This window comes from Bos mutus, chromosome 22 (genome assembly GCF_027580195.1).
Source record: "Bos mutus isolate GX-2022 chromosome 22, NWIPB_WYAK_1.1, whole genome shotgun sequence".
NCBI classification, from domain to species: domain Eukaryota; kingdom Metazoa; phylum Chordata; class Mammalia; order Artiodactyla; family Bovidae; genus Bos; species Bos mutus.
This window is the reverse complement of record NC_091638.1, coordinates 5,473,358-5,491,791: the sequence shown is the minus strand read 5'-3', so window position 1 is coordinate 5,491,791 and position 18,434 is coordinate 5,473,358. Positions and strand designations below refer to the sequence as shown.

At 42.9% G+C, this 18,434-nt stretch overlaps 1 protein-coding gene across 3 annotated transcripts in view; it reads left to right on the top strand.

The window, feature by feature from the left end:
- Positions 1-18,434, top strand: part of GADL1 (glutamate decarboxylase like 1) — a 194,450-nt gene that overhangs the window by 158,126 nt on the left and 17,890 nt on the right. The window lies entirely within an intron of this gene.

Genomic DNA, 18,434 nt, shown 5'->3' with positions numbered 1-18,434 from the left:
CAGCACTTGGAACCTGGATGAAAGGCTTCAGCCGGCAGGTCAGGCAGTCTTTGGAAGATTCAGCCTGCTGGGTTTAATTTCAGAACCTCAGCCTGCTTTATTCAGACAGCTATCCATCCATCAGCACATCTCTTTTTTTTTGGTCCTGTTCATTTTTGGCCTCATTACCCTTTGCCGTTCACTTGTTGGAAAGAGAGAGGAAGGAAATTGGCTAGGGGTGAAGAGGAAAGCTGGATTAACTTTGCTGTTTAAATCCTGCTGCAGACTGTGACAAAAACCTGTGAAAAACTTCCAAAGGGCTTTCCTCTGAAACTGTGAGCAGAGCAGTGAGGTGGTGAGACCAGTGGGGGGTGCCAGTGCAGCAGAAATCTAATTGTCCATCGTCTCTGGGCCACAGCTGTGGCGCACCTAGACTGGGGGAGGTGAGACCACCCCTCCAATCACTTATCTTTGGATTTATATATTAGCCTGTATTCCACAGATGCCACCATTCAGAACCTGGAGGGCTTTTTTCCGCTCTGGTTGTTTATATCCAGTTTGCCTAAGAAATGACTGTTTATGTCTTTCTTTACCAAAGATACTCTTTTAGCTTTGCTGCAAAAGTTGACCTTGGGATACAGATGAAGTCCTGTGTCTTCCCAACTATGTAGAATATATCATGTTCTATTTCTTAGTTGCTTTATCAGGGCCTGATGTTCATTGTGAATAAAAAATGAGCCAAGTCAAGCTCATGAATTAGCACTTATTTGGAGTCCAGCTGAAAATAAAATAATTTGACATAGATACTAATTTAAATCAAGCAACATGAAACCACAGAACAAACTACATATACGCATGTGCGCTTCTGTTTGTGTGTGTGTGTGTGTATGTGTTGCTAATACTGGCAATTAGTTAGCCCTTATGGCAAAAGATTGGCATAGGGGAAGGAAGGGAGAGATGTAAATCTGTACTTGCTGTATACTCTCCAACATTTGAAACCATACAGTGGTGCCCTCTCAATGGCCACTATGATGCTTCTTACAGCTTCACCATTTGGAATGTTGTTTGGATATCTTGGGAGACCCAGCATTTCAGAAACCTTAGCAGAGGGGAAACCAGCAGGCTCCCGGGGCCAGTAGGCACTGTTAATGCCTCCTGCCCATGTGGGCAACTCCATACACTTAGGCAGAGTCCACAAGGCAGACTGTCAGAGTGGGTCTGGTGACCCAGAATGTATGCTCAACTCAAGACACTTCTGAAAGTAAAGTGGATGGTGTTAATAATCATACCAGAAACACACAGCTTGGAGCAAACCAGCATTCCTGGTTTATGCCCTTTTGTTGTCTTGATCATGATTATTCCTCTGACGAGTTCCAAAAACAGAAAGCATATTTTAATTCTGTTTTGATATATGCGTTTGATTAACCCAGAATCCTCTTAGAAAAAGAGACCTTTGTAGTGAGATACACTACATTGTGAAAATATTGTGAAAGCAACTTGAAAAACCCAACAATACAGAAAGTGCAAGACAAGTAAAAGTCCGTTGCAGTGCCAGAACCCAGAGGTAACTACTGTTCACGGTTTGGTGAACATCCTTCTGGTCTTCTCTAAGTATGCGTATCATTTCAGTCGCTCAGTCGTGTCCGACTCTTTGCAACCCCATGAATCGCAGCATGCCAGGCCTCCCTGTCCATCACCAACTCCCAGAGTTCACTCAGACTCACATCCATCGAGTCGGTGATGCCATCCAGCCATCTTATCCTCTGTCGTCCCCTTCTCCTCCTGCCCCCAATCCCTCCCAGCATCAGAGTCTTTTCCAATGAGTCAACTCTTCGCATGAGGTGGCTAAAGTACTGGAGTTTCAGCTTTAGCATCATTCCTTCCAAAGAAATCCCAGGGCTGATCTCCTTCAGAATGGACTGGTTGGATCTCCTTGCAGTCCAAGGGACTCTCAAGAGTCTTCTCCAACACCACAGTTCAAAAGCATCAATTCTTTGGCGCTCAGCTTTCCTCACAGTCCAACTCTCACATTCATACATGACCACTGGAAAAACCATAGCCTTGACTAGATTGACCTTTGTTGGCAAAGTAATGTCTCTGCTTTTCAATATGCTATCTAGGTTGGTCATAACTTTCCTTCCAAGGAGTAAGCGTCTTTTAATTCCATGGCTGCAGGAACCATCTGCAGTGATTTTGGAGCCCCAAAAAATAAAGTCTGACACTGTTTCCACTGTTTCCCCATCTATTTCCCATACATGCACAGAAACACAAATGTACTCTTACACAAATGGGATCAAGTGATATATAATGTTCTACAAATCTGCTTGCCTTCAGTAAACACTCAGGCATCTTTCCATGGTGTCCAGTGTGGGTCTGCATCATTTTAATGTCTATACACACAAGAGAACACATGTACCATCATTTTACACAACTCAGTCTTTCACTGTTAACATTTGGTTTCTACGTGTTTAAATTTAGTTTTTGTTTTATACTGGAGTGCAGTTGGCTTCCCAGGTGGCACTATTAGTAAAGAACTCGTTTGCCAATGCAGGAGACTGGGGAGACCCAGGTTCAATCCCTGGATCAGGAAGATCCCCTGGAGGAGGGCATGGCAACCCACTCCAGTGTTCTTGCCTGGAGAATCCCAAGGACAGAGGAAACTGGCAGGCTACAGTCCGTAGGGTCGCACACAGTCAGACACGACTGAAGTGACTTAGCACATAGTTGATTTACAATGCTGTGTTACTTTCAGGCATACAGCAGAGTAATTCTGTTACACACACACATATATATATATTCTTTTTCAAATTCTTTTCCCATATTGGTTATTACAGAATAGAGTTCCCTGTGCTGTAATAATAATAACTCTTAATAACTCTGTAATATAATGATATATTATTATAGAATAATATTATTCTATAATAATAATATAAAAAATATAATATTTTATAATATTATTATATTACATATATTATTATAATTATTTAGTAGAGTTCCCTATGCTATACAGTAGGTCCTTGTTGGTTATCTATTTTATATATAGCAGTGTGTATATGTTAGTCCCAAGCTACTTTGTCCCTCCCCTCTACATTTTTAACGTTAGAAGTAACAGAGGTGAATGCTCTGGTTTACATTCTTTTGATTGTAATTTTAACTCCTTCTCTGTCTTTCACAAAAGCATGTCAGAGGAGTGAGGGAGATGTTATAGGGGGAATAATCTGAAATGCTTTTAAGAAAGAGGAGGAAGAGGAGGTATTACTGGCAAATTCCTCTACTATAACTCAATTTATAATAAGTTGCCCACACACCACACACCTGTTGAGTGCCAGCAGTATCTCTGGAACCTTCTCTAAAGTACAAACTCTCCTACCCAAAGCATCCTTTGCCACCACCCCTGATCTCTGCCTATAGGCCACCAAGTCTTAAATCTCCATCACATTTGGTTCTTCAGTTCTGATACGTAACCAGCTTCATTTCCTGTCATTTTCATGCTTTCTCACCCTTCTGTGAGAAGTGATGTGCTTTTCCTGCTCATTCCCTGCTAGCGCCCTCAGCGGCCGTTTATGTGAGATGCTGAGCTAGGGCAGATGACATGGGCAGAGGGACTCAAGCCACTCAGAAGCAGCCTTCCACTCCTCTGCCTGCCTCCAGGCGCTCTTCACGGCGTCCAGCAGACTGAGGATGTGCTGCCAGGGAAAGACCTTCCCTCTTTCTTAGTTATAGGACCACCAATAAATACACGGAAAGCATAGCTGAAATGTTTGAAAATGGCTGTATTCTCTTAAGTTCAAAGTAAGTCCAGTTGGTTTAAAGTATTGTCCTCTTGAGGAGTTCCCCAGTGGCTCAGATGGTAAAGAATCTGCCTGCAGTGTGGGAGACCTGGGTTCAGTCCCTGGGTTGACAAGATCCCTTGGAGAAGGAAACGGCAACCCACTCCAGTATTGTTGCCTGGAGAATTCCATGGACAGACGAGCCTGGTGGGCTACAGTCCATGGAGTCACAAAGAGTAGGACATGAGTGAGCTAATAACATATATATATATTGGCTTCTTGAAGAAATTTCCCAAGAATCACTTGTTGCTAAAAAATAAGCCGGGCTAGATTACGATAATGATGGGTAATATACCATTTGGGGCTTCCCAGGTGGCGCAGTGGTAAAGAATCTGTCTACCAGTTCAGGAGATGAAAGAGACATGGCTTTAATCCCTGGGTCAGGAATATCCCTGGAGAAGGAAATGGCAACTCAGTCCAGTTTTCTTGCCTGGGAAATCCCATGGACAGAGAAGCCTAGCAGGCTACAGTCCATGAAGTCACAAAGAGTCTGGTATGACTGAGTGACTGAGTACACACACACAAATATGCCATTTGTCACACAATAGGAGAGTTCAAGGAGGAAGCAAGACAGCCACCCAGCATTCTGGCTGCTTCTCTTCTCTTCTGATTAGAGACCAGACCAAGGGTAAGACGGAACGTCACTGTCTCCCCAGGGAGCACTGATCCAGGCTGGGAGACCTGATGGAGGCTTTTTTCTTCACCTGAACTGGAAAACTCAGCAACACGAGAAACACAAATACAGCATTTATTTCCATTTAGAATAGCTAGAACTAGTTATCCTAGAAATGGTGATGCCCCAGATGGCAAATGGAGAGTGTGACTTCTGAGCAACAGGTAGAAATGACAAAGCAAGCTTCCGATCCAGAAAGTGAAGTCAGGAAGTCAGAATAAGATGAATGAAGACTTGTTAGAAACTACTGATAGTTAATCATAGTCAAAGTAATACTGAGTTTCCCCGGTGTTGCTAGTGGTAAAGAACCCACCTGTCAATGCAGGAGATGAATGTTCAATCCCTGGGCTGGGAAGATCCCCTGAAGAAGGGCACGGCAACCCACAACAGTATTCATGCCTGGAAAATCGTATGGACAGAGGAGTCTGGTGGGCTACAGTCCATGGGGTCACAAAGAGTCAGACACATCTGAAGTGACTTTGCACGCACATGTGCACACACCACAGGGTGGGGTGTGCAGCTTTTGGTTTGCTTCATTTCTTCCTCTTGAAGTTCAGAGGAGTCACATGACATTTATTGAATGCCAAGAGCATGTAGATGCAATGCATGAGGGGTGTGACTTTGAAATGCAGAGCTGAGAAGTTATAGGTAATTGAACTAATGAAGAAGTAAATAAAGAACACAGCTTTATATAGGAGAATTCAAAATGTAATAGTTGAATTATATTCAGCGTTCCTCTGCAGTTAAAAATTCTCACACCCACCTCTTGTTATTGAACAACCTTACATTTATCGGGCACTTTCTGTGTGCAGCCCACTGTGGAAAAGACGCTGTTGGTACTCATTTTTGCCAATAAAAGCAATTGAGTTTTAGAAATTTTTTAAACGTTTTGGTAGCTAAGGCCTCTGACATGTCCTATTCAATAGATGCGTGTTTGAAAATCTGGCGCCCTAGCCTCATTCTTCCTGGCTCTTCAATGTCGTTCCCAGCTGTGACCTCTGGTAGGTCGGGCTGTTGGTTGGAGTGACTCCTGAGGTGCTCCTTCCGTTCCTACCATGATCCAGGGGAAGGTGCTGAGGGAGCCTCTCTGTCCGTCCCAGGAGGCGGGCGGGTAACTAGCCGCAGCTGGCCTTGGCTGGAGTACACGCAGGTCGTCCTGTTTGGCTTTGGCCCTCACTTTAAAAATCACACCATCATCATTTCAGACGCACCTGAGAGTCCAAAAGAATGGAATCAGAATTGGGCTTGGGATTTTCTCTCTGTTCCTGCACTTCCTCGGATCCTTCACTAGATGGTGTTCCATGTCAATCCACAGTCTCTACGTGGTTGCTTTGGTCCAGGAAATGGGGGAAACACACAGCCATCCCTCTGGGACCGACCGCGGTCCCTCGCTCTGGCTTCAGGAATGGCTGGACCTTCCCCCGCTAGCCAGTGAGGAGGTGTGCAGGGGTGTGTACTGTTGAGCTGTCTCACAGGCCATGCGCTTCAGTATCTGTGCGGGGAGTGGGGTTCTGACAGGAGGCGTTTCTGTGTGATTGGCAGGAAGCTTTGTTAGACCCATCAGCGGCTGTCCCTTGACTCTTGCTGGTGCTGGAACTCACAGACTCATCCTAACTCCCCGGCTGAAGACGGCCAGTTCAAACAACAGGCCCCTGTCACGGCAGGAACTGAAACCCAGGGTGGTGGCTGAGGTAGACAGATGAGTAATGAATAGAAATATTTACAGAAGCTGATAGGCCCCAGAAGTATACACATTGTGCCCACATATGTAAATCTTGGATCCGTGTTTCTTAGCACTGTGTCTAGGGTCTTTATTTCAAAGGAAGTGATGAGTTACTGTTGTTTTCCTTAAATACTGAAAAATTCACTTGATTCACAAAAGATGTTGGAGACCATCTTTCAAAAACAAACTGTATTTTAGGATGCTCTGAAAACAACAGTCCAATGAGATGTATGAATAGATATGAACTTGTCCTGCTTGGCTCCACAGTTCCTCACTCCTTCCTGCCCTGGCCGCTCGATTATTCAGATAGGTGAACATACCATCACTTTGACAGCTGTATATGCAGTTGATTGATTATTGTCAGTAGCCAGGGAGACTGAATTTTTTCATGACACATTTGAGTTTGGAGGCAGCTTCATGAAAAAAAAAAAAAAAAACTTTTAGACAACCCAGCGGGTTGGGTCTGAAATCCCTGGGAGGGAACAATGGCCCGGTTCCACTTGAGATGACTCTGCTGTCACCGTAGACAGAGCAGAGCCCAATTCTGTTGGACTGTCCTGAGGATGTGCTTCGTCTGCAAGGCTTAGTCTGGGCCAATGGCGATGAAAATTATCTGAGCAACAAAGAGAAGCGTGCCATGGTATACAACTGCTTTGGTTTCCCAAGGGACCAAGAGGGCCTGGGAGGATAAAGGATGGGAGTTCCTGGTCTCGACTGTATTCATTCATGAAGGGATCTTTCAGTGGTCCTCTGCTCTGTAATGCTCAAACTCACACGGGCTCATCTCTACTCTCCTTCATAGCCAGCCGAAATGCTCAAAGACAACACTGAATCCATAGAATATTATTTTTGTGCATGTGATCCATCTGGTTCATTTTTTCAAGCATTCAAATGGCAATTTTAACTGACAGTTATTTTAACAATTTTTTTCTTGCATCCCCAAATTATATTTCATTTTTATTTGTTGATGTTCCTGAGTGTGAGATGCCCAATGGCCTAGAGAACAGTACCAAGGAGGAAGAGAACGATGGTTCTCACAGAAATGTTAGCCCACCTGTCACCCTGCTGCCCAACAGGACGGACCCCAGGACAATCTTCACATTGCCGTGAAAACGCTGATGGAGATGCCTCTTTGTCTCTCTCCTGATCTTCATGTGCCTTTAATAAGGAGGTTCCCATCCTTGACTTCAACTCAGAATCACAGGGCAGTTATGGTAAAAATCAGATTTCCAGGCTCAATTTCTTACAGAATGAAGGTTCAGGAGGTCTGCAGTGGGTGGTACCCCAATGTCCGTATTTTTATCAAGCATCTCCGGACCATTCAGAGGCATGGTATGTAAATTCCAGAAATACTAGACAGGGTGCTTCGGGGCCTCGTGTAAATGCTGCGGTCTTCACCCACCACTACGCTTGAAGTATGTTGATGTCAGGATTAAACAAATATTAAGTCACTTTCCTGTTCTTTACTCCCTTCTCCACATGTTTTTTAAAACACACAACCATACCATCACCTCAGAGCAATTTCACTTACTTTAAAAATCTCCCCTACCCTGTGAATAAGTAGAAGCTTCCTTAAGTATATCTGCAGAATTTACAGGAGAATATTTCTCCCTCCCTCTGTACACTGTGCCAAGAGGCAGGCATTCAGACCTGCCTTGTGTCTTCTGAGGGAACAGTGACAGATAAGGTGCGAGTCAGATCATCCGTTTCTGAGACAGAAAAGACACTGTGTGGTTGCTAATGATGTTGGTCATGAGTTTGGCAGAAGAAGATGTGAGAAGGATGGAGGGGAGGGGATTCTTTAATTCAGGGATGCAGTGAATCCAGAAGAAGTCCTGGGAGATAAATTTAAAATGCTAAATCAGGCCAAAGAATGTATCAGAAAACTAAATATATTTTTCTCTGGTGGCATTTACATTTACAGGGAGAAAAAAAAGTTGGTTCAGTTATCTCCATAATTGTCTCTGTGGCCGGTGTGACAAAGATGGTGGATATAGGTGGGGAGGTCCTAAGCACATGTGATGCTCATGGTTGATGTTAGAAAACAGAAGCAACAGGACATACAGCAACATAGTATTGAGATTCACTGTCTTTTAAAAGAAAGCTTGACTTCCCAGTCTGAGTTCAATAAGTCACAAAACTGACTTCTGTGTACCTGAGCAGATGACACTGAGGTCTTGTTTTCTATCCCTTGTCCATGCAGGACAAGCTCTAATGCAAGGCTTCAGGAATTTCTTAACTTTGCTGTAGAACACAGAATTATAATCTGTTGCTCAATATACACCCCTGAATTGAAAATAAAGCACTTCCATGTCTGGGCAGTATAATTAAGAATCTAATTAATGGGCATGTAAATCATGACAGATATTAATATTTATTCTCAGTTACCCTGTTTGTCTTATCAAACCAATTGTTTAGCAAATGTTGACCTAAAGGATTCTCTGCTTCATCACGTTACTGTTTGACCTCATGTGTTAACTCACATGTGTTAAATAGATCTTCACTGAGAATCCACCCTGAGTCTGCAGAGCAGGACAAAGATGGATGCAGAGAGTGAAATTCATTGAGTGCTTACTCATTGACACTTTATATTTATCTTAATTAATTCCTCCAAAAGCCTTATGAAGTGGCTTTTATTATTTCTATGGCAAACTGAGGAATTACCCATGTCTTTCCATGACCACTGGCTAGCTTTTAATGTTAAAACACTATAAATGTGGTTGTAAAACTTGAGGCTTCTTGGTCGTGTGTTTTTTGTTTTCTTATGCTATAGCAGTGTCAGCCCACAGACCAAATCCAGCCCATAGTTTATTCTATAAATTCAGTTTTATTGGAACACAACCACAGTCTTGTGTTCTTTATTATGTACAGTTGCTTTCACTTACAACCTGAGTAGTTGTAGCAGAAGTTATATGGCCTTCAAAGCCTAAGGTATTTACTGTCTGATCCTTTACAGAAAAACCTAACCAACCCTTGCGCTACAGGTCAAAGATGTTTCTGTATGACTGAACTACTTTCAGGATGGCAGATACTCATCAAGTAATAGTTTAGGGTCTTTTTTTTTATATATGTTTCTATTGCATCTTAACCTAGATAACCCTAATACAGGTCCTCAATGAATCTTGTTGTTCTTGTTTAGTCATTAAGTCGTGTCTGACTCTTTGAGACTTCATGGACTGTAGCCTGCCAGGCTGCTCTGTCTGTGGAATTTTCCAGGCAAGAATACTGGAGTGGGTTGCCATTCCCTTCTCCAGGGCATCTTCCAGACCTAGGGATCAAACCCACATTTCTTGCGTTGGGAGGCGGGTTCTTTACCCCTGAGCCGCCAGGGAAGCCCCGAATAATAGTTTTGAATGTTCAGACTGTGGTCTTGATTCTGCCTGTGGAAATCTAAGTGTGTGGTGTCCTGAGAGCCTGAGGGCTTTAGTCTCCCCTGCCTAACGCGAGGAGAATTTGTTACAGCCAAACTTCCATACTGGACACGCAGGTGGCTCAGTGGTAAAGAATCTACCTGCCAGTGCAAGAGCTGCAGGAGAGGCAGGTTTGATTCCTGGGTTGGGCAGACCCCCTGGAGAAGGAAATGGCAACTTGTTCCAGTATTCTGGACAGAGGAGCCTTGTGGGTGACAGCCCACGGGGTCACGAAGAGTCAGATATGGCTGAGCATGCACACACGCATGCACAAACTTCCAGACAAAGAGGAATTACCTGGATTCTTCTAAAAGGGTACTCAGGGACTTCCCTGGTGGCCCAGTGGTTAAGCATCCACCTTGCAATGCAGGGGACATGGGTTCATCAGCGGTTTGGGAACTTAGATCCCACAAGCCCTGGAGCAACTAAGACTCCACACAGCCAACTAAGTAAATAAATGTTTAAAAAATAAAGTTAAAATAAAGTGGGACTCGCTTGATTTTGTGAGTCCTGGATCTCAGCTTCTCCACCTTAGTTTGAATCACGTCCATTAGATTTCATGTAGTGATACAGAGCAAAGGAGCTCCCCTACCCCAATCGCACGTCTATTTCTTGATCGCATTTCACGCTCTGCTGAGGGTTGGTCGATGCTCTGCTCTGCTACAGGGCCCTCATCCTCGCAGCCCGACTGAAGGAGGGCCCCGTCTGGGATATGCCATCCTCCCAGCAAAGGGAAAGGAAAGAGCTGACAGAAACACACAAGGGCTCTTAAAGGTTCAGCGAGCGCTTGGCTGTGTGCCAATGGGAGGATGTTACACATTCCTGCTGCAGAGAGGCCCCTAAGGCTAGCAGGCAAGGGCAGGGACGCACAGCGAAAAGGGCCAGTGGATAACTGAGGACAATAATAGAATCTCCCGCAGGCCAAGAGGATCCATCCCCATCCACCACTCGAGGACCCCTCACCTCCTAAGCGTCCTGTAGATACGCAGGGTGTGTTGTGAAATCTCAGAGCTATGCTTCCCGTAAGCAGGTCGGAGTCCCCCTCTTCTTCAGGGTGGGTTATTGCCTGTGTCCTGTTCTAACCCCCCAGCCTTACCTCACCTTCCACACCGCATGTTCCTGTTTTCCTTTCTGGGGTGAGCGCCTGTGACTCGACTATCAGTGGTGAGGTTGAGCAGGTCCCGTCGGCTGCTCCTGACTCACTTCCAACAGTGGGTGGGCGCCACTCTGAGCACTTCAGTCATTTCAGGTCTCTGCTTTCTGTCTGTCAGGGTCACGGCAGAGAAAGTCAGATCGCCTAGGAAGACACCTTGGGGTATAAGTTTTAAGAAAGCTGACCGCTTTGTGAGCCTGAAGATGAAAGTTGCCAGTTAAATGCAGGTATTTCTGGCTAGTCTGCCTCAAGGTCGGGGAAGCAGAAGAAGATATTAAAGATCCTTCCCCAAACTAGGTCAGAACTGCAGTAAAAGATGAGCGGCTGATTTCAGGAAGCCGCACAATAACCCACTCACACAAGTTGACCAACTTAATATATACAGTGTTTCTGGCCTCCCCGGAATGGTCCAAGGAGATGGATTAGTCAGCCACGTGGCGGACGGTCCATTTTCTGTGCTCCTCTCCGCCTTACTCCATTATTTCCAAAGCTAAGCCAAAGCAGGTTTGAAAAAGCAATTTCATCATTTTATACCTATCGCTGAACAAGTAAATCAAGAAAGTAGTCCCAAAAAAAAAAAAGTAGTCCAAAAGTATTTCTCCCACTTAAAATGCTGACAAATCCTTAGCAATTGAAAAATGAAATACACATGTTGACCGACCTTCAAAATTAATGTTAGGACTTTGGGATTAACAGATACACACTAACTATACATAAAATAAATGAGAAGGACCTACTGTATAGCACAGGGAGCTATACTCAATATCTTCTAATAACCAAAATGGAAAAAATCTGAAAAATATTTATATGTATATGCATGTGTATTAACTCAAGCACTGCTGTACAAACACAGCAACACAACTTTGAACTAATACAACATTGTAAATTAACTATACTTCAATTAAAAAAAAAAAACAAAAAATAAGGTTTAGAGGTTATCTCATGGTTATATCATTTTGTTTGCTTATATGATGTATTAGATTAATATGTATTAAACACAAAAGTTTTCCCATTAAACTGAGGAACAAATGAGGTACATCTGTGCATCTGCCAATGTTGCTGTGCATTAATGTTGTTTAATGAGCACTACCAGTTTAATGGTCAGAAGAAGGCATGGGTTTTAAAATACTTAAAAGGAGATGATCCAAATACATTTATTTTAGATTGTATAACTATAAACCTGTAAGATCCAAGGGCAGCAAAGGAAAAAACCTTTAGAAAATTTTCACAGTAGATCAAAGTTGAATACCTAGAAACAGTTTCCTTACACACAGAGTAAGAAATTAGGAGCTTGAAAATTGAAACTTTTATCACAAGGCATATTTTTAGTCAAAATAATTTCATCACCACAATAGCAAAAAATACTTGAAAAATGAATAAGAGTTAAATGAAGTACAGTACCTTCAGAAGAAAACTCTATAAAACTTGGAGGACCAAAAACATACCCTTAATGTTCTTGGAACAATTTCTGTTTTTTAAATTATTTCAAGTGTAGCAGCTTTAAACAGCCTTTTTATTATGCTCCCAGATTTTGTGGGTAGGAATTTGGACAGCACAAAGCAAATGGGATCACAAGACCAAGGGTGATGCAATGGCTGGATCTGGAATATTCTGGAAGCATCTCACACTTGTGTCTGATGGTTGGCCCTGGGCGGGAACCCCATCGAGGGCTTTCAACCAGGGCACCTGCTTGAGGCCTCCCCAGGGGGCTGGGATTCAGCACAGTCTGACCTCAAAAGGTGAAACTGCCTGAGAACCAGCTGGACTCTGCCCCATTCTCCTGACTTCACCTCGAGGCCACACAGCATCCACCACTTTCTACTGTTCACTAACCTGCCACAGATCCTCTCCAGTTCAGGAAATCTCTGAGAACAGTGCCAAAGAATTTGCAGCCATATTTTAAAAATCACCTCATTAGGAAACACCATAATTTTAGATTAGAAGATCAATTGTCCCTAATTAATATATAGGCCTAATATAATTCTAATCATATCAATGGAAGGGGTTTTTTTTTAATCCTCTTTGTATCCCTTCTTTTTTAATTGAAATATAGTTTATAGTGTTGTATTAGTTTCAGGAGTACAACAAAGTAGTTTAGCTATATACATATTTTTTTTTTCAGTTTTCCATTTTGGTTATTACTAGATTTTATGGCACCCCACTCCAATACTCTTGCCTGGAAAATCCCATGGACGGAGGAGCTTGGTAGGCTGCAGTCCATGGGGTCGATAGGAGTCGGACACAACTGAGCGACTTCCCTTTCACTTCTCACTTTCATGCATTGGAGAAGGAAATGGCAACCCACTCCAGTGTTCTTGCCTGGAGAATCCCAGGGACGGGGGAGCCTGGTGGGCTGCTGTCTATGGGGTTGCACAGAGTTGGACACGACTGAAACGACTTAGCAGCAGCAGATATTAAATATAGTCCCCTATGCTATATAATAGGTATTTGTTGTTGATTTTATAAATAGTAGTATATATCTGTTACTGCTAAACTCCTTATTTATCCATCCTCCACTTTCCCCTTTGGTAACCATAAGTTTGATTTTTATGTCTGTGAATTTGCTTCTGTTTTTTCAATAATATCATTTGTATCAATTTTTTAGATTCCACATATAAGTGATAGATGGTATTTGTCTTTCTTAGTAAGATTATCTCTAGGTCCATCTGAAATGGAGCAGGACCCTATGGGTCCTTGACCCCGTGTCTTCTGCCTGCCTTTTGTCTGGGTAAAAACTTTAGCGAAACAATAAATATAATCAGGGAAGTGAGAAAATGCAGAATAAAAGGAAAACAGTCCAACGAGACTAAGTAATAATAGTTTAGTCAGTAAGCAAAGTCAAGGCTTTAGCTCCTTCTCAAGGGCTACAGATAATATTCTGAGCCATGTCCTGTGTCTCTTATAGAGACCAAGACACCCACCAGGAGGAAGATGTTAACTACATGATGACCAGACTATAGTCATGGCATTAGTTCAGTTCAGTCCCTCAGTCGTGTCTGACTCTTTGCGACCCCATGAATCGCAGCATGCCAGGCCTCCCTGTCCATCACCAACACCTGGAGTTCACTCAGACTCACGTCCATGAGTCAGTGATGCCATCCAGCCATCTCATCCTCTGTTGTCCCCTTCTCCTCCTGCCCCCAATCCCTCCCAGCATCAGAGTCTTTTCCAATGAATCAACTCTTCGCATGAGGTGGCCAAAGTACTGGAGTTTCAGCTTCAGCATCATTCCCTCCAAAGAAATCCCAGGGCTGATCTCCTTCAGAATGGACTGGTTGGACCTCCTTGCAGTCCAAGGGACTCTCAAGAGTCTTCTCCAACACCACAGTTCAAAAGCATCAATTCTTAGGTGCTCAGCCTTCTTCACAGTCCAAATCTCACATCCATACATGACCACTGGAAAAACCATAGCCTTGACTAGACCGACTTTTGTTGGCAAAGTAATGTCTCTGCTTTTGAATATGCTATCTAGGTTGGTCATAACTTTCCTTCCAAGGAGTAAGCGTCTTTTAATTTCATGGCTGCAGGCACCATCTGCAGTGATTTTGGAGCCCAGAAAAATAAAGTCTGACACTGTTTCCACTGTTTCCCCATCTATTTCCCTTGTTTCCCCATCTATTTCCCATGAAGTGATGGGACCGGATGCCATGATCTTCATTTTCTGAATGTTGAGCTTTAAGCCAACTTTTTCACTCTCCACTTTCACTTTCACCAAGAGGCTTTTGAGTTCCTCTTCACTTTCTGCCATAAGGGTGGTGTCATCTGCATATCTGAGGTTATTGATATTTCTCCCGGCAACCTTGATTCCAGCTTGTGTTTCTTCCAGTCCAGCGTTTCTCATGATGTACTCTGCATATAAGTTAAATAAGCAGGGTGATAATATACAGCATTGATGTACTCCTTTTCCTATTTGAAACCAGTCTGTTGTTCCATGTCCAGTTCTAACTGTTGGTTTCTGACCTGCATATAGGTTTCTCAAGAGTCAGGTCAGGTGGTCTGGTATTCCCATCTCTTTCAGAATTTTCCACAGTTTATTGTGATCCACACAGTCAAAGGCTTTGGCATAGTCAATAAAGCAGAAATAGATGTTTTTCTGGAACTCTCTTGCTTTTTCCATGATCCAGCGGATGTTGGCAATTTGATCTCTGGTCCCTCTGCCTTTTCTAAAACCAGCTTGAACATCTGGAAGTTCACAGTTCACATATTGCTAAAGCCTGGCTTGGAGAATTTTGAGCATTACTTTACTAGCCTGTGAGATGAGTGCAATTGTGTGACAGTTTGAGCATTCTTTGGCATTGCCTTTCTTTGGGATTGGAATGAAAACTGACCTTTTCCAGTGCTGTGGCCACTGCTGAGTTTTCCAAATTTGCTGGCATATTGAGTGCAGCACTTTCACAGCATCATCTTTCAGGATTTGAAATAGCTCCACTGGAGTTCCATCACCTCCACTAGCTTTGTTCGTAGTGATGCTTTCAAGGCCCACTTGACTTCGTCATGGCATTATATGCTGCAATTCCGAGAACTGGCCTCAAGGAAATGGTAACAAACCAAACCTGGAACTAAAGACTAAATGTACTTAAAACAATCAGGAGGACGTTGGTCAGACCACTGACGACCAATTTCAAGATGACCGTCAGAGCTGACAGTGCTCTTTCTGCATGTAGCCCTCTCCTTTAAAAATTCTTGCCCCCTGATCAGTGGGTGGAGGAGGGGATTGGCCTCTGGACAGAAGTCCACGTCCTTCCGTCAGCCCAAGTTGCTGGCCTTTTAAATAAAGCAACCTTTCCTTTCCACCAACCTTTTCTTTATTGGCTTTGGAGCCGGGAGCACCCGGACCCACTTTCTCTAATGGATATTGGCGCCCACATGAGGCTGCTCTCTCGCGATATCTGACTCCCCTCTCTCGATATCTGGCTCCCCAGGGTTTTTCCCTAGCGAGGCCACAGCCATGATGATGCACCTGGAAGGCTTCAGGGAGCCGCTGCTCGTGGCTCGCGGGCCCCTCTGAAAGGGATTTGGGGGGGAGTTCCTAGCAGCTGCCTATACCATTTGTTTCAGGGATCCTCCCTGTTTCTCCCCTGCTCGGCACTGTTTCCCAACTATGCTTTTCCTTGATGGAACAGAAAGACGCCCCTGGACAAGCCGACGAGCTCCAAGACCCAGTCAGTCCAGCGGTGTGTACCCAGCTAACTTTTCTTTTGCGCGCAAAGAGCTATTTGGGTGTTTTGCCAATTGGTTCTGATGTGTGTCTGCCATTGAGGACCCTTTGTGAACACTGAAGGTCTTTTGGATGTTTTGCCAGCTGGTTCTGACGTGTATCTGACGTCAAGGCCCATTTGTGTTGGAAAGTGTTTGTTTGGGACTCTGTATTGGTCATCCTTGTTGAAGGGTTTGTGACAGTTCTGTCTTCTGGTGTGTGTGTGTGTGTGTGCCATTTGTGTGACTGGTATTCTTGTTGCCTTTGTAAAATGGGAAATTCAGGTTCACTTCATTAGAAAAACCTTAGCTACGATATTATGATTAAAGAAAAAGAAAGATAATTTTTTAGCAAATATACAACAACAGTATTTTTTAGATTCCAGAAAAAAATGGTGAAGATGAAACTCTTGAAATTTCAAAACTGGTTCTTTTTGCATATGCAGTTAGAGAAAGCTAGCTTGATAAAATACTGTTTTCAGAATTCTGACCGGTTGTACTAAGCTGGTACAAGACTGGAATTTGATTTTCTTTCTTTTACTGGTCCCCAGGTAATGTTCTCCCTGTTAATACTGAGCTGCTTTGGATAACAAATTGCAAGTTTCTTTCTCTAGCTAACTTTGAGAATTCCAAAAGGCTCCTGGGCATCTCTGAAGGAAATATTTAAGTGACTAGGATTATCTGGTATACTAAATTATATGGAAGACATTTGATAACTTGCAGATCACACTGCCAAACTAGTAAGAAATCTTAAGGATTCGAATGGAAATGTTGTTTTGCTTCAAACCATATTTTTGACCCTAATGTTAGGATGGAAAAAATTGTCTAGCAACGTTATCAGAATATTCTTGCTTATGGTGTGTCACCATTGGCTTTGAGTTCACTGCCTAAAGCACATGGACAATGCTTATGTGACAATGTGGTATAAGTGCTAAAAGTATGGCCCAAGAAATGTTTCTCCATCAACATACCTCTCTGTCCTTGTTTGTTACGTCTGATTAGTTTTCCCCCAACATGGATAACTAGGCGGATAGATAAACAAAATGTAGGCCTAATATCAAGAGACATGAATGGACCCAGAGCAGGCAACTGAGCTACTCTGCCAATGATGGAAAAATATATTGATTATCAATGTGTTCTATGGAAAGATTTGCAATTAAAAGGGGAAACAATGGAAGAAATTTTCACATATTGAGATATGGGAAAGTCATTCTGGCTTATATATGGTTTAATTTGAACTTTTAATATATCTACTTCATTTATCTGTTGATAGACGTTTAGGCTGCTTCCATGTCTTGGCTGTTGTGAGTACTGCTGCTATGAATATTGCATGCATATATCTTTTTGAATTAGAGTTTTCATCTTTTCTAGATATAGGCTCAGAAGTGGGACTGCTGGATCATATGATAATTTTGAGATTTTATTTTTTTTAAGGGGAAACTCCGTACTGTTCTCCATAGTAGCTGCACCAGTTAAGATTCTGACCAACAGTGTAGGAGGGTTAGAGGGTCTTTTAAAACTTGTTTCTATCTAGATATCTATTATCTAAAGGAATTGATGGATAATAATACATAAGAACATTTTGAGGATGAATATTACAAGAGGAGTCCCTTTGCAAGCAGTTTAATACTTCATAGATGACTGTGAATAAAAGCACTTGATTATTCTAAGAATAGACATATCAATCTTACAGAATTGAAAACTCAGACTGAAGTAATCCAAGTTTTCCAAGTAGGAATATGGCAATCATGCACGTTCCCAGTATGTGCTGGGGAAAGGAGGGCTTATTCCATCAGTGGTACTGACATCACTGGTTAAATGTGAGAGTGTGGGGAGTGCACCTGCAATTTACACAGGGTGCAAAGGGAATGTTCAGATGGATTCAAAGTTTTAAGGGTCAGAATCAAATCAGGAAAAAACCCACATTTAAAAAAAAATCTTAGTGTGGATCAGGCTTTCTAACAGCAGTATTAGAAAACTATATATGTATAGTTGACAGGTCTGATGATATAAATATTAAAACTGTACTTGTAATAGATAAAAACAAAATTAAAAGCAGATAAATCACTTGCAACATGTAAAGCCCTTGGATACTGTTCCTACCAACAAAGAGTTCTTCCAAATCAAAAAGAAAAAGATGACCACCCAAAATGGGCAAAGAACATGAATGAGCATTTTTGAAAAGGACATTCGAGTAGCCAGCTGCTGAGTTGGAACCCTGGGGCACTTGTGGGGGAGTAGGAGCCCAGGAATGGAATGGTGATTACCTGCGGAGGCAGCAGAGCCCCTCGACGGGAGGTTGATGCGGCTTTGTTACCCAGCTGTGCGTGGGATGTGCTTGAAGTTCAGCTTTGTCAGCTGGCCATTGGTTACTTGTCAGTATTAAACTTGAATGTGATCTGATGACGTATGGCTTATTCTGAACTCTTAAACAAAAGAAATTCGGTTTTAGCAAAGAGACATGTTTCTC